Here is a 16835-nt window from a genome sequence, read left to right on the forward strand (position 1 = left end):
AGCTTTGTAAAATCAAGTTAGGACTGCTATTATATAGTCAAACTGCAGCAGAATTTAGAGATCCCAATTAAGAAGGAATGAAATAGCACTTGGGATTTTTAGTTAATACCGTGCATTAAATAGGATAGGGGGAAATTTGAAGGTACTTGCTGGAGACACTTAAAAGGGGAATAAAGACTGGCACAGAAGATGCCATACAGTCAGCAGTGCAAGCAAATAAGAGATGGTAAGGTGCGGTCTAAAAAGTTAAAGGAAATAATCCCACAGTACAAGAGGCAGAACAATGGAACATCAAAACAACGAGAAGAGAAATATTTTAAGAGATACACATGTTGCAAGCCAGTATTTGTTGAGACTAGAAGGAGGATGACTGGAGTTGTCAAGACATGAAATGATAAGGGCCCGAGCGAGAGTTCTGGTCATGTGAATGGAAAACAAAGGCTGAATCAGACCGAGATTGAGCAGGAAGAAGTAAATCTACCCTGTTAGCTGTAAGAAAAAACAAAAATTAAAAGGCAACGAAGTCTGGTGTGGGATAACATGTATGATCACGTATTCCTGATATCATGGCATTTAAGGTAACAACATCATAGATTGAGTTCTCATTTGATTGGTAGTTTCAGCTTCTTAACCAGATATCTTTGGCAAAGCCAGGCTGAGAATACAAATGACGTGTTGGAAGGAGGCTTTGCAGCTGGTGCTGCAGACACAAGACATATCTCCTCAAGTGTTTCCTAAGAAAGGGCTTTGATGTCACAGTCCTGGTAGAAATATAGTCTTCATATTTTCCTTTTCTTTCTCTAAGTCCTTGTTGACAAAAATACATCCACCATTATGCTGATGGAGACTTCCAGTGTTATATTGCAATCTTCATCTCAGTCCTGTGGTATGGTGTGCATTAAATCTTTTCAATCAGGTTTGTTTTCCTTCAGCAAGTACAGTTTCATATTCTATGCAACTAAAAAATCCTTTTATTTAAAAAAAAATTAAAAAATTAATAGAAAAAAATTAACCTGCATTTAATTTTCAAAAGTCTATTCTATCTTCTTTTTGACTAGAATTCTGTGTGCAGTTCAAATGAGTACTTTAATTTTTGAGCTATTCTTAAAGTGACTCATTGTTGTCCCATTGATTACCCATCTCATAAGAACATGTTAAAACTTGGAGGAATCAAAACCTAATGTTAAAAAACACTCAGTCCAAAGGCTGTCTGCTCATTTAAGACTACACTAGCCTTCTGAAAGGAGAGATCTTTGGCATTTTTGTTAAAAATATCCCATAAAATCAGTTAACTTTTCATCGAATTCCCCTGCATTATGAAATGTGAAGGTACATCCGTGCTCTCTTTGCATCCTTATGGATTATGACCCTAAATTCAAGTTTCGAGATGACTTTCACATATAACATCGTTACAGAAACTGTGCAAAGATTATATTGACTAATGTGGTGATGTGCTTGTCTTTGAAAGATTGCTGGGATAAGTTCGGCAACCACCAAGCATATTGTTGATGAGAAACTAGAGGTTGTGAAATTTTTAAAAAGATGATGAGCCCCAAACTCTTATTCATCAGCTACACCAGCTGGACAGTCAGCGATGAGATAAATTTTTTAAGCAAAAATCAGGCTGCAGCACATTCTGAGTCAAGGATTTATGGAGCAGTTGCACAATTCAGTTATACAGTAAACAAACAAGAGAAAATAAAAACAGAAGAAAGAAATACAGAAATCCACTTCAGCATAAACTCTTTAATTTTGATAGCACCCAACTGGCAATGCTTTACCAGCTGGTAATTTTTAATTTTGTTATGTCTAAATGTTTTCTTCCTGCAATTAATAGGTTTATTGCTTCCACATACAAGAGAATTTTAATTTTTTTACATTTAAATGTTTTCTTCCTGAAATTAATAGGTTTAGTCTTTCCACATACAAAAATACAGTGCGTGGGATGAAAGGAAAAAGGCACCACTTAAACTAGTCAAGATTATTTTATGCAAATCGATTTGATTTAAAAAAATCCTGAATTTTGCTCATTCCTTAAAACTGCAAACAAAAATAAAATCAAAATTTCAAACTTCCAAACAGTGGGACAGTAGGAATTTAGAAGTCACAGCATAAAACAGATCTACTGAGAGTAGTTACCACCGATCAGATCGGTGTTACATGAGCGGACTAAGCTATTTTTTTTTCATTGTGAAACACAATAGAATTAACATCATGTTGAACACACAAAATCCTGTGTACTCTCATCGAATCACTAAGAGTCATGCTTCCAAGGACTGCAACATTTTCCAGTAGCTGCCTCTTAGCGACAGGAACAAGTGTGTAAGCTGAGAAGCGGCTCTGACACAATTCAGATACACTGCATGAGAACAGGCATTTAATTTAATCTGCAGACAATTACTGGTAAAGCTGCTTTGTGCGTCGGGTTTAATTCCTGGGCTGTGAAGTCATGAAATGGTGCTCAGCAGAGCAGAAAGGTGACCAGCATCCTGTTAAGTGAAAGCAAAGAGGCCATTTTACCTACGGCTCCATAATCTGGCTAAAGCGGGGGCCTGTGTCCCAAACAAAGGACTCTGCTTCCCAGCCACATTCCCAACTAACCGAGATCACCAGCTGTAAAGTAACTTCACACAGACAACCGTTAAGCCTCTGACTTGTGGCTTGAAGCAATTTTTTTGTCAGACTTTATCTGTGGACACAATTAGCTGTTTGCCAGAGAATTTCTTGGCGCAGCTGAAAGCCTAACGCTTTTCAAAACAGCATGGATTTCTACCCAGTGGGAAAGGGTGTGCAAAACAGTTTATTGTCAGAAGCCATTAAATTAAGGATATAACTGATTGAAGAGAAAGTGTTGCTTGAGGGTATCAGGGACCCACTGGATAGGTGCCATTTCTGGGATGCTCAAAAGGGAGTTCTATCAAAATAAGAAGAGGAAATAGAACTCCTAACCATTTACATGTACATAGCATACCATTTATCAAGGTTGCTTTAAGCCCTAAATTTGCATAATCATATGTGGCATTGAGCCACGCCAGTACCTGGAAAACCTTCATGACTTTTCCCAGTTTACAGGAACAGGAAAAGGAAAAGGGGCCCCTTGATTGCAATGCATGTGTCTGGATCTGAAGCATGTCAAGCAGTACTTTTTAATTTCAGGCTTATGTGTACATATGCCCTGAGAATGTGGCCAAACATACTGCAGAAATTTCAAGGACATTTGTGATTGAAGTTTTGGGCAGTGCACGGGCAGGGCAAAGGGGAGCTTTTCCACAGTGGATGCTGCAGTGGGCCCTGTGCCTTTCTCAGGGGCAGAATGGCAGATCTGTGTTGCTCTCATTGCTGTGACTGTTCACCTGCTGAGACAAACTTCCCAGAGAAGTCACCTAAAGCCCCACCAGTTCTTGTAAAATAGGACCACACCAAAAACTCCAGACTAGTAGCAGAGTCTGCATTTCCCTTTAGAATCGTACATTTTATCATCACACCTGTAAACTCAAGATTCAGGACAAGAGGACATAGTCTCAAGCTGCACCAGGGGAGGTTTAGTTTGGACATTAGGAGGAATTTCTTCACCAAAAGCATGATTAAACACTGGAATGGGCTGCCCACAGAGGTGATGGAGTCACCACACTTGGAGATGTTTAAGAAAAGACTGGATGTGTCACTTAGTTGCCATGGCCTAGTTGACAAGGTGTGTTCAGTCATAGGTTGGACTCAATGATCTCAGAAGTCTTTTCCAACCTAAATGATTCCGTGATTCTGGGATACTGCACAGGTGCTCTGCTTGCTAAATAGGACACAGAATCTTACAGTGGTGTGGGTTGGAAGGGATCCTAGAGATCCTCCAGTTCCAACCCCCACCGGGGGCAGGGACACCTTTCACTAGATGAGGTTGCTCAAAGCCCCATCCAATCTGGCCTTGAACACTTCCAGGGATGGGGCATCCACAACTTCTCTGGGTAACCTGTTCCAGTGTCTCACCACCCTCACAGGGAAGAATTTCTTCCTAATATCCAATCTCAGCCTGCCCTCTGTCAGTTTGAAGCCATTCCCCTTGTCCTGTCACTACAGCTCCTGACACCTACATGTGATGCCACCTACACCCATCCAATAGTAACCCTGGCAGTAGCTGACAAATATGTTCAAATGAAGAGGAAACAAAACCTGGAAATACTGAAAATGGTAAGCCAAGGAACACAAGTAAGATAGGAAGAGATTTCAAGCATAAGACATATAAATAATTATTATGGCAAGTTTATTATGATACATATTTTTAGCTTTCTGTAAAAAAATAAATCTGGAATAAAACCCTCTAGTGAAAAATTGTAAAATAATTCCAAATAAGTATTTTTCAGCAAATATTACTATCAGGAATATGTGTGCCAATATTCAAGATCTGACTAATTATCCTTTCCTGACACTTAAAGTTTTATGTTTTGTAGTAATGATACTACTAAGTTTTATGCTTAGCAAATTTGCTTCCTTTTAAATGACTGCATCTGGCAGTAAAGTCAGATGTAAAGGCTGACCAAAAAACTCCCAGTTTCACAAACCCAATGAAGAAGCTTCTATCCTCATTTCTCAAGCTAAAATCAAATATTAAAAGATCGTACATTCTAACATAGAGCCTTCAAGATAACGAAGTTTCATAGAAAATGCTTTCATTCACAAAGTATTTAAAGCAATTTAATATCTCACTCCATTCACCAGACTAGAAATACTTGAACATTCCCAAAGAGTTAAAAAAGTCACCTTATTCTGATTATCACAGATACAATCTTTCAAGATCAAATACAGAATTTACAATGTAAGCAATACTTAATTAGTCAACTTTTAAAATTAAAATCATGAAAAAGTAAAATCAAGCTTGTTAATTTTTAAATCAGATTTGAATGAGTAAAACTGGAAAAAAGGAAACATCTTCAGCAGTTTGGAATCTGGCACCCATACAATACACAATCCGTACTTAAAGCAATTATTACATTTGGCTTTTTTAAAAGTAGATAATACTTGGTATAAAAATGCTAGAGTACCCAGATAAAAATTTAATCGCAAAATAATAATGGAATTATTAATCTTCATACAAACATCAAACTCAGAACAGTTATTTAATTATAGGATAAATGGTTTATATATTACATAGTGTATACACTATATAATTGAAATTCAGTTCTTATTTTATTCATAGCCTTCAAAAATATGCTTAATTATTACAGTAAATATGAACTGTATAATTCTTAGTGAATCATCTAAATAACTAAAAAAAATTACATAACTATTTGTAAGGTTTGGCAGTCCCCAATCAGGTAATAACCCAATCTGATTCGACAATTTTACTCTTAGTTTGAATGCCTGTGCCTTCAAAGATGAAGAATTGCCTCAATGAAGTTATCTTAAAATACAGAGAAGAATAACTTGCAGGCAGTTATAGGACACTATTAATTCTGTCAATAGTCGTAGGTAGGATTTTCAGAACAAATTGGGTTAGAGAGCAAAAATCCCCCCCTTAAAGAGGTAAGTCAGATTTGAAGGATAGAAATTTTCTGTACAACTTCATACGATTCCCCAATATTACTCCACAATAATAATCTTCATATTAGATATGAAATTAAATTATAACCTCCTGTCTCTGTGTGAAATATAAAGACCACATTTTATTTCAGTTTATCAGCCGGAAAACAGATTCCACCATCAAGGCAGTGAAGCTGGACAAGTTTCTAAGTGCTACCATTTTTTTCCCAGTACAGGCACCATGTAAAATTATTCAGCACTGGAGAAATCAGTATACAATGCTCCAGTGCCAATTACAGATAAATCTCAGCATTGCTGCACAGTGTTTGAGAACAAAAGTAACTACCCAGTATACAGGTGGACAGAGGCCAAAATCAGGCATACTGCCAGTAAACAGCCAGCATAAATATTAATCACAGAAACAACTAGATTAAAACCAAAAAGATGTAGCATCTGCCTATTGCTTACAAAAAGAACAACAGTTCATGGTTTCTAAAGATTGAAATCAACATTTCATTTACAAGTACTTACATACAGTTCTAAATTGGGCATATTAACCAGATGGCAAAGTCGTAAGTTACTTCTTCAGTGGATAAACAATGGAGTTAGTCAAGCTGCCAACCTGTTCCCCTAAAAGAGGAATATCACATACGAGGCAACAATCTCCCTGTAAGCTTTCATTTATCTCAGGCGAGGTTCATTTTGTCATTATCTATTGTCTTAATTGGCTTCATGCAGTATCCTCAACATGCTGCATGGAGCAACAGCAGAAGAAAGAACATCGAAGTAGAATTGACCAACTTAAGTTTCACCTTGTTTACCACCAAATAACAGAAAACACAAATTAACAGAATTGATCCATTTTAGGTTGACATCTATCCATAAGCTCTAGCACAGTAGGAACTGATGGATCTGCCCCAAAATGGACAAACACTGCAAAGCAGAGGAGTGTGAACATGCAAACAATGAAAGAGGGGGAGTCAGTAAGACTGGAGAAAGTGGAAACAAAGGCTAAATGAGGAAGGAAATACAAGAACTACCTTCCCATACCTCTGCAGAGCAATAGAATTCTTCATCATAAACTTCACCTCCTTAATGCAAATTAACATGCAAGCTCCAAAAATCTCTTGGCTTTTTTCTAGTTGCTAAAGCATTGCCAGTTGGGCACAATAATTTCCTTTATTATCATAATAAACATCACAGTATCATCACCCTACAAAAGCTTTATATTTGTACTTTAACATACATGAAGCCAGAGCTGCCCTAGACCAGCAAACCTCTAAGCAACTTACCCTCAAAACTGGATGCCATGAACTCTTTCTCAAGCTGAAAACAATGCCAGCTTGGGAAGCAGAATATCTGATCTCAACTGAAGAAGCAAAGTACCATTTTACAGAGATTCTTCAGCTTCAGAAATTCAACTCAAGTAAAACCTAGTGCACCAAAAAAAAAGAAGCTCTAAGAGGAAACTTTTCTAGGTACAGCAGATACACATTCTTTATTTAGCTACAGAATAACACAAATATGTTCTAAAAACCCAGGGGAACAAATAATTGTTTTTAGAAAGAGCAGAAATATGCAGGTAGAATTCTGATCTTTCTTAAACATGCTAGAAGTTCTAAAACATGGAGATGCAAACATATTAATCTCTAGGAGCAGAACATCTAGGCAAGAATAAAGAGTCTTATTACAGAAACATTCCCATCTTCCCCAAGAAGAAAATAATTGGCAAGTTCATGTCACAGAGTACTAGCCCAGCTACCATCAATATTGTCCACTTCTTTAAATCAGCACTTGAGAAGTCACTGATGGAAATTCAGGAAGAAAAATCCACTCTGAGTATAATTTGTATTAGGTTTGAAGCAGTATACAATGTAATCACTGTATTTGGGAATAGACCCTGCAATTTCCACACACCCAAGAATCATTTTTCAGGTTAAGTTATTTTGAAAATATGACTGGAAATTGGCTATGGCACTAATAGTGGCTAATAATGAAGCTTTTACCCTGGTGGCGAGACCAATGAATTGTCTAATTCATTGTAATGCAAATTTTGAGAAATGTGATAGAAACAGGGCCTCAATAAGCTAATTTTTCTAAACTTCATTAGTTTACATGGCAATTTATCTGACAGAGAAGGAGAACATGAGAGGAAATGCTTGAGGCAGCTCATAAGGTTGTAAAATTCCAAACAGGTAATATAAAATACACCGGACTACAGGTGAAAGAAAATTGAATAAATCAACCATAATTCTTCATGGCTTCAAACATTATTTATTCATTAACAATTTATATTAGAAGAGCATTTTGAATTAGAAGTCATGAACCAAAAAAATTTATATAGGGATGTGTTTACTTGTATGCTACTAAAATCATAGTCAGACCCAAGGAGACAAACTAAAAAGCCAAGAGAAACTCGTATCTTGTGGTTTTTTTCACTAAGGAAAGAAAATCTGCTTCTGCTGAAGCAAGATATGAATCACAGCCATCTAGTCTGGAATAATGGGAACTTGTCACTGTCACCAAATTTTTGAGACTCAGAAACAAAGTAAGAAAGCTAGGTATGGAAAAAGTACATTCATCATTCTGAGGCTACAGGAGGTCAAGTAAGAGAAGAAATTACATTGATTCTCTGAAGAAGTTAAAAGTCCTAGGAAGCCACTGATTCCTCCAGATTTACTAAAGTTTTGATCAATTCTGCTCACATTGTCACTATCAATCTGATGGTATTGGCCACACCTATCATGAAATAAGATTGAGTAATAACTACATAGTCACTGAAGAAGTTTGTGGCATCTCATATGCAAGGAGCTGCAGACTCTGAAAGCAGATAAATCTGAGCAGAAATCATTACTCAATAATTTTCCTATATATAATACATGATATGGAACCACCGCTTTTGTAAATCTAATTATTGTTTCCCTACGTAGATAACTTGCAAAATAAGCCATGATTTTAACTGAGGGGGGAAATGCAAGCTTTTATAATAGCCAGTTAAAGTATGTTTTACTTTCTTTCAGGCAAAAACACTTCACAAAAACAGGAACCACATTACCCCAGTGTAAAAAGCATCCAGTGAATGCAACTGAAATGTAAGCATTCACTTTTGGAGTTTGATAATATTATTTTTGGCTTTTTTTTTTTTTTTTTTACTTAAAAAAGTTCAGTAACACGCTTTGTATCTAAAACTATTAGGATCCCTGCAATGAATACACACACAAACACACAAAGCAAACACTGTCCTAGGATGTAGAAGATAAAGCTTTAAAAAGATTTATCAGATTCGACTCTCAAAATAACGTTGTCAGAGAATTACAGCCTTGGCTTCATCTGTTCATCCTAATCATCCAGCAAGTTTATACTGACAAGTAAAGCTTGTATTTATTTGCATTTCAAACAACTAAAAATTAGCTCAAGATGCTATATTTATCTGGATCCCTACATACAGATTTCAGTACAGGGCTATTTTGGCCTTCAGAATACAACTCTCTGTTGAAAATGTTAAACAGGAAGCTGGAAGTTTTGACAGATGAAATTGCCAAAGAACAGAGTTAATATTAGAAGCGCTCTTAAATTTTAGCTTGATGCTTTTGATAAAAAATGAATGTGGGCATAGGAATAGTCAGGTTTGGGTTGCCAAGTTCTCGTGCTGAGAACCAGAGGAGGATGTCCTTTCAAAATGTTTGGCTTGCAAATGCAGAAACACAAATTGCAACAGTTTACACTCGGTTCAGATTATCAGGATTTGTCCTCCTACATAAAAACCCTCTTACAATGACCAATTGGAATCTGAGATTCTACAGGAAAATGGGCATTCTGTGTGCAGTGTGTTAAGGATCCGAATTGTTTCCCATCAGACAGGTGCTGGCTTTGTACCTCATAAATACAGATGTCATGTAATGGAGTTGGTATTAAAATACTGAACAACTATAAGGGTTTATCACATGAATTTCAGTAGCAAGGGTCACACAACTCATATAAAGTAATTTGCTGCTAGAAGGATGTAAGTCACAATGCTAGCAATATTTTTATATATAGGAATTATGGCACTCATAATTCCAAATTATGAGATGGTATCTAGTGAAACAGCAAGGCAGTCAGAATTCCTCATACAGATGACACAATACCAGTCCAGTAAGTCCAGATGACAGGATCTGACCTGACAACACTTTTGGGACAGAGATTCTGGTAGATCAAACTACCTTCCAGCTTGATGAAGAGACAGCTGTCGGGTTGAGGCAGCCCCCATATGATCTGCAAAATGCATTTCCTATCAAAAAACTGCATTCCTGATCCACAATTTTAAACAAAAAGCAATTTTATCTTAGTTTAGACAGAGGTCAATGTTGACTATAATTCCTAAAATAGCACTTCTGCAACAGAGAATAATATTGGTATTTTTTGCCTCCCAAAGATTGTTTTGCTTTTACTGTGAGTGGTTTAAATTTCCCCAGAATCCTTCTGCCTACTTACCTCCAGACTGTGAAGACAACACCATTTTAGCCATTTCATTTTGAGGATAAATTGAACGAGCTATGTTACTTTATAGATCTCAAGAACTTGCTTAAGCACTCTCCTGCCATTTTTTAAATAAACAGTCACCAAAAGGCTCAAAACCAATACTTGTAGATGTATTGTAAAATAAGGTTTATTACAGCAGAAGCTACTTACCATTAGGATGAATAATTTTTATCGGAGCATAAATATTAGCATTCTTTCTTTATAATTTTCAATCTAATTCCCAGGGAAAAAAACCCCAAACAGTAGACCCTATTCCTAGAAAGATCCCCCGACAATAAAGCAAAAACTGTATTAAAACAAACAGTGAAGCTCACTGTCACCCCAGTTATCCCTTCACCCACACATTCTCCTCTTCCTCAGGACCTGCTCTGTGACTGTCATCCCTTGTCTTTACTCAAGCTGCAAACTGTTTGGGAAGAAGCTCAGCCTTTGTTCTGAGAAAAACACTGTATCAACAGGCTGAGTTTACCCAGAGTACATTTATTGATTTAAATCACACTGAGGGGATGGCCTATAAATCAGGCTCTCCACAGAAAATAAAAATAACTGTGGCATTCCATTCCATGAAAGTTTTCGAGAGAAACACTGATTTTAATCTGTTTTACAGACAATGTGGCTAACATTTTACTAGATATTAAAAATAGGCACTTTGGTTTAAAATCTTTTATTCTAAACCTGAAGAAGCAAAAAACCCCAAACAAAATAATTGATTGAGAAACCAGATTGCAGTTAGAAGAAAAAAAAAAGCAAAAAGAAAGTAAAAATAATCTAGATGCACAGTAGACTTCAGCAGTGAAAATGATCAACTCTGTTTCAAGTGTACACTGAATTATCTAGTTAAATGCTCGAGCTCCCCTTGCAGTGCTATTAAAACTCAGCTTTTCCTTCACAAGTGTTTGTTGATAGCACAGCAGCAACGAAACACCTACATAGAAAATAAATATAAGTGGTTTCTATATGTCTGAGTAATTGATTTTAGGTGAACATTAAACTATAATTACCACCAAATCTTTTCATAGATTAGTTTTCCACCTCTTTTCGTTTAACCACGTGGCACAGGCCACATGCAAGTGACTACACCTGTGTAGTTCTGCCCTCTCCTGGTCCATTCAACATATGCAAGAGACACTGCGAACACTCAGGACAAGGAAATTATTGTGCAGCAACAACAAAAGAGCCAGACTGACCACAGGCTAATTTGCTGGAGGTTACACACACTGAACTGTCTTACAGTCTGGATTCTGATCCGTCACTTGTTAAGTGTTTATGGGTAGAAAAGGATCTTTCCAAACACAAGAGAAATGAAATCATGTATCTGTGAAACAAAATATTGCTTTATTTGTAGAAAGATCTTACATCATGCTTTATTTTATACTTGCTAAGTATTTTTTTCTCTTAATCTGATCTAAGTTTCTCTGTGTAACTTCAATAAACACTTAGATATTAAGAGTTTTGAGAGACAACCACATGCTCAGATATCTGAGTAATATCTCCTGCTTAGGTGAGTTAAAGAGCTAAGTTTCACTTCATTTAATGTTTTTAATCCCATCATTATCATACTGCCTTCTCACATCCTTTCCTTTCAGATACTTCTTGTACATGTTTCACAAACTCCATGCTTGTTGCCCATAAGTGCAAACATATAACCATAAAAATGCTCCTCGTGAGTCAGAAACCCTAACAAAATTTGTTAAAACCCTCCCTTATGGCTTCTGTGATAGCCTTTTCACCTTCACCACCAGAAGTGCATGAACAAGGAATATTGCAGATTGCTTTGCACAGTTGGATTCTGGGAAGCTCAGAATCTGCTTTAGCAAACAAGGAAGCCTCAGTAAACCTGTAGCATAAGCTCTGCTAAGGTATTCGAGCAACTTGCTCCAAGTGTTTCTAAGACATTTGTGTAGAGTGAACAATGCCAACGAAAACTTGTAAAAATGTTGCAGAAATACCAGAAAGCTCTTAGTTTTTAAATTTTTCTATAACAAAAATTTTCCTTATTTCTGCTCCTGCTCCTCTTAAAGCAAACCTACAAAGGGATCATCTCTGGGCCTTGGCCTCTGATGGTGATCAGAGGGTTGCAGCTGAGTTCAGAACCTTAATAAGATTTTATGACAGAGTAAGCATCTAACCCCCCAAAAGTTTGCTTTCCAAACAATAATAGTTGGAAAAGTGAGGACAGGTTAGAACAAACAAATGTTCTTGTGGGCACCAAAGAAGAAATGGTACAACAATTCATAGTGCAGGTATTTCAGTAAAAGGCTTATAAACAACTAAACAACTATTCATATAGTCATATTTACAGTATGGTTAGGAATTATGCCAAAGACAGACTTACTCCAAAGTGTTAGTTGAATCAGAAACTGCAAGTCTGAAGAATCCAGAAAAGGATCAGCTCTCAACTCCTGTCCCTAAGGACAACATCTATCTTTGCTTTTAAATGAAACAGTCTTTGTCTTGTCTTTGTCAGGACTTTTGCTAGCATAGTCTATGATGGAAAATGTTTTTAGGAAATGCTTTTTATCATTTAGAGAGGTCAAGGATGTTTTCCAGGCAAATAGCAAAACTACTGCTCTGAGAGGGAAATGGATATTCATACATATCGATTCACAAGCTACTCACAAGTTCTACTGAAGTCAGATGCAGGACTGAACAATACCTATAATTTTAGAAACACTTCACATCCACAGCTCTAAGAACTTTAAACCTGGCAAAGAGAAAACCCTGAGATCCAAAAGATGTCATTTCTTGGCACTTGAATCAGCAGAACGCGCTGTTAAAGTCACAGGTGGATCTGACACAGACTGTTAAAAACTCACATCAGCAAATCCTGTTCTTTGCCACTATCGTGTTCCCTTTCTAGATGCTTGGTGGCACCTGTGGCATCCTGCCACAACCTAGTCAGGCAGGTTCACATCCACAAATCCCACTCCCTGGGCTCACACCTGGCCTGACTGTCAGATTGGGAGCATGATCATGACATTGGCTCTGCATAATTATTGTTTACCACGTGTATGAAATCATCACTGCCACCTAAAACATCACAGACACGCACACACTGTCTGACAGGCTGCAGCCTACAACAGTTAGTTACCAAGGGGGAGCAGCAGCTCAATTACCACTCCTGAGGTTTTTGTTCCATTTCTCAGTAATTGTTCATATGTGTACTTGGACTATGCTTCTGCTTGGAAGTGTTTAGATACATTGTATAATAAAACATTAATCCTCTCTCATACATTATGTCTGAATGTAACCAGCATGCCCATGTACTCCACTGGGATTCTGAACGTTCATTAATATTCATAATACACTTTCAGGATAAAGACTGTTGTGTCATCACTATTGTCTGTCTTTTAAATGAATAGATAGCATATGGTAGGTGCTTTTTGGTCCATTTCCCCATTAGTATACTTCTTTCCCCTATGGCTGTACTGTTTAAGCAACTCATTACTTTACAGCGTTACCTGCTATTTTGCCATAGAAGCTGCTTATGCCTCTACTGACTTGGTGTCTCAGCAAGTGTAGTATCTCCAGCTAAAAAGAAAACCCCAAAGAAGAAAGGAAAAGCAGGCATTTTCTCCACTTCAGCTGTGAAGATTCCAGTGCTTTTGCTATATGCATTGAAGTAATAACTCTGTATAGGGGGTAACAGAGAGTCTCATTCTCCTTCCCTGGCAGAGCCTTGTTTCACCCTTTGAGAAGGGTCCCTTTCTGCAGTTCCAGCCAATGCTTCCATCACTGTACAAAACCTTTTTAGTAGACAAGATATTCTCTTCCTATTAGAGACTTCAGCCTTCTTTTATCACTCTGTCTCACCTCTCTGCTCTCAGCCACTCACTACCTGTTCTGTCCAGGGAAGATTCAGAAACCTCTCCTTGGTTCAGAGCTCTTCATCACAAAACAAATCACAGCTATTTAAGTCTACTCCATATAAAAATCCTCAAAGCTGCCACTGCTTTAATCTTATCTAAAGAAAGCCTCTCAGAAAAACACTGCTCCTTCAAGCTGCCTTTCTCCTATTAAGAGCCTCTAACACGTCTTATCCACGCACAGAAGATGCAACTCTCTGCACCTAATTTATTGGGAAGAATCCTGAGATCTGAAAGTCAGAAAGGGCTTTCCCTCAGTCTTTTGTTAGAAAGAAACACAGCCATTTGAGGTTTGAAATTCGGATTTGGATGTGTCTACATCTCCACTCTTCAGCAAGTTAGTGTGCTTCTTACCTGCATTTGTTCTATCTTTAAAAACATACAATACTACTCAGAGTAATGCTTAGGGGTCATTTCTGATTATTTAATTACAGGATAGCTCAGAGCCTGAATTGTTTGCTCTAAATCCACTGCCTTCAAAACCTATTGCAAATTGCAATCAAAATTAAAAGGGAAAGGAAAAGAGGTACTCCAAGTTTTTGGATAAAAACCTCATCTTTGCAAAAAGCATGACACAGTCATGCTTTTGGTGGCAAAAGACTCAGACACTTTTTGAGTAAATGAAAATTAACTTTAAAAGTTTTTATTGAAATGTTTTAAACAATCTTTTCATATCTATAGTCTAATTTGTTAATTTTAAGCTTCTTATAGGAAAATAAAAAGACATAATCACTCTGCCTTTGGGGGTTAACAGAACCTTTGTGACTACTTGTAACCATGGAAATATAAAGAGCTAGTCAGAGCCCAGCATCAAACTAACAGAGGTGCTGAGAGACAAAAAATAGATATATGATGAATTTTCCACACATGAAAGCTCACTGAATCTGTACCAACTGCATTAACAACGTAGAAAGCAAAGTCACAAAGCCTTTTGATTGCTTAAAAGCATATGCCATTTACTATGGCTTCTCCCTGAAAACAAAGGAAAATGCCTTTAAAGGTTTGTTTTCAAAGCACTGAGTGCATCTGAACTGGTCTAAAAGCAGAGACAAAATGGGGTAAAAATGATTACTGTGTGAATAGGAAGAGTAGCAATATGCATGAAAAGACTAAAAAGGGCCCTGAAGAAGAAGAAGAAGGGTTTTCTTGGACTAGGATTGTAGTTAAGGAGATTATGCAACCAGTGGCCAGTGACATCTAAGTTAGCCTGTACCAAGCACCATCAAGAATGTTTTCTCATCATCTGCTGACAGCCCCCCAATTTAACAGACACAGAAATATCTAAGACAAGCAAACACTCACCTGATGATTTATTGACCTATCTGCCTTATAATAATAAGGCATGTGCATATTTAACTGCCTTTTATGTGACAGCCCAAACCACAAAACATTGTTTAACCAACCACAACAACAATCTTTAAACAGAGTCATCCTCAAAAAGAGACACTTTTAGGAAAAAAAGGAAAACACATATATTTCTTGTGCTGTAATAAGCAAGATATGACCAACAGCAGAAAAGAAAACTTTTCAATAAAGTTGAAAAGCAAATTACTTGGAAAATAAAATAATGAGTATACATAGAAAAAACCCCCTGTAACATATGTGGAAACTATGTACATGGATGTTATATATATGTTATATTATATATATATATAATATACATATGCTATATTTTATATATATATATATAAAGACTAAAAAGGGCCATGAAGAAGAAGAAGAAAGGTTTTATATATAAAATACAGCATATATGTCAGCTTTACTTTCCCAGGGATAAGAAAAAAAATGACAGATTAATTCTGCAGACTTTTAAGATAAACATAATTTTGTTGTCTTTTTATTTGTCCATTTGTCTATTTGTTTTCTGTGAAAGCACAGCACAAGCCCTTAGGTCATAAATACATTGCAGATTTCTGTCAGCCTGACTGTGCTGACCAGGGTTGTAAATAGCTAAGATATCATTTAAATACAATTCTGATGGTAGTTGTACTTGAAAAAAAAAGACGAAAAAAGGGGGGAAAAAAGTGTCTTAGATAAGATGCTGGGAACCCCAGACACAGAGTTCTAACTCAACACATAATTAGGAATAATTGTATGTCAAAAATAAGAGACCTTCTGGTCCATATTAGATGAATGAAATACACACTTACTGTTTCTCACAGGTATGATTTGCTATTTCACTCTACTACCACCTATTTTCCTCATTTACCTCAATTGTTTTTCAGGTCTTCATAAAATTTTAAACTCAGTGTCAGATTAATGTCATGAAAAATGAAGATACCATCTGGACAACATTTTCCTGCAACTTTTTTGTCATCTTATTTGTACTTTCAGTTTCAGAGCTACCTTGAATACTTTTGCAGGTATGCTGAGTTAAGGGTACGTTCATTACACTGTATTTTAAATTTCATTATTATGTCTATGGAAATCTCCATATCCTATACTTAAACCGTGACATTTTAACCAGGATAAAATTTGAAGAAGTCTCATTCATCCATTCCTGAAAATTAATGATACAGATAAAATGTTATACATCATGAGTTTTCAATAAAATAATGTTTTTCAGGTGCCTACATTTAAAAAAAAAAAAATTGGAGCGGGTTCCTATGCTGCTAAATACTTCCAAAAATAGTACCTCTCTATCTATTTTGCTGGTAGAGTATCTGACATACTTGAACCCACTCCTAACTCTCCTAATGAGAGTTACTACTGCACTATACTAATTACTGCAATACTAGTCATGTGCACAACCCCCCAGTTCATTACAAAATCCAAATGCATTCCATAGGGTTACATGAGATGTATCTTACAGCAGAATGCATTTCTAGTGCTCCAAGGGAATCTTGGCTACACTGCATATTTCCATTTAACTTCTGATTATTTTTTTTTTAGTCATATTTGGGAATTCAATACTCATGAGAAATACCAAATGCAATA

General features: G+C 36.7%; 1 long non-coding RNA gene across 1 annotated transcript in view; it reads right to left on the reverse strand.

Annotated features, from left to right (window-relative positions):
• The window catches only part of LOC127478349 (uncharacterized), a 28996-nt gene extending 15964 nt beyond the window's left edge, over positions 1–13032 (reverse strand). Inside the window, exon 1 of the long non-coding RNA XR_007907198.1 lies at positions 12849–13032. This is a non-coding gene — a long non-coding RNA (uncharacterized LOC127478349). The remainder of the gene's footprint in view (positions 1–12848) is intronic.
• Positions 13033–16835: the final 3803 nt, after the last annotated feature.

The sequence above is a fragment of the Manacus candei genome, unplaced genomic scaffold (assembly GCF_025592945.1).
Source record: "Manacus candei isolate 608988 ecotype Guabito, Panama unplaced genomic scaffold, ASM2559294v1 h1tg000060l, whole genome shotgun sequence".
Taxonomy (NCBI): domain Eukaryota; kingdom Metazoa; phylum Chordata; class Aves; order Passeriformes; family Pipridae; genus Manacus; species Manacus candei.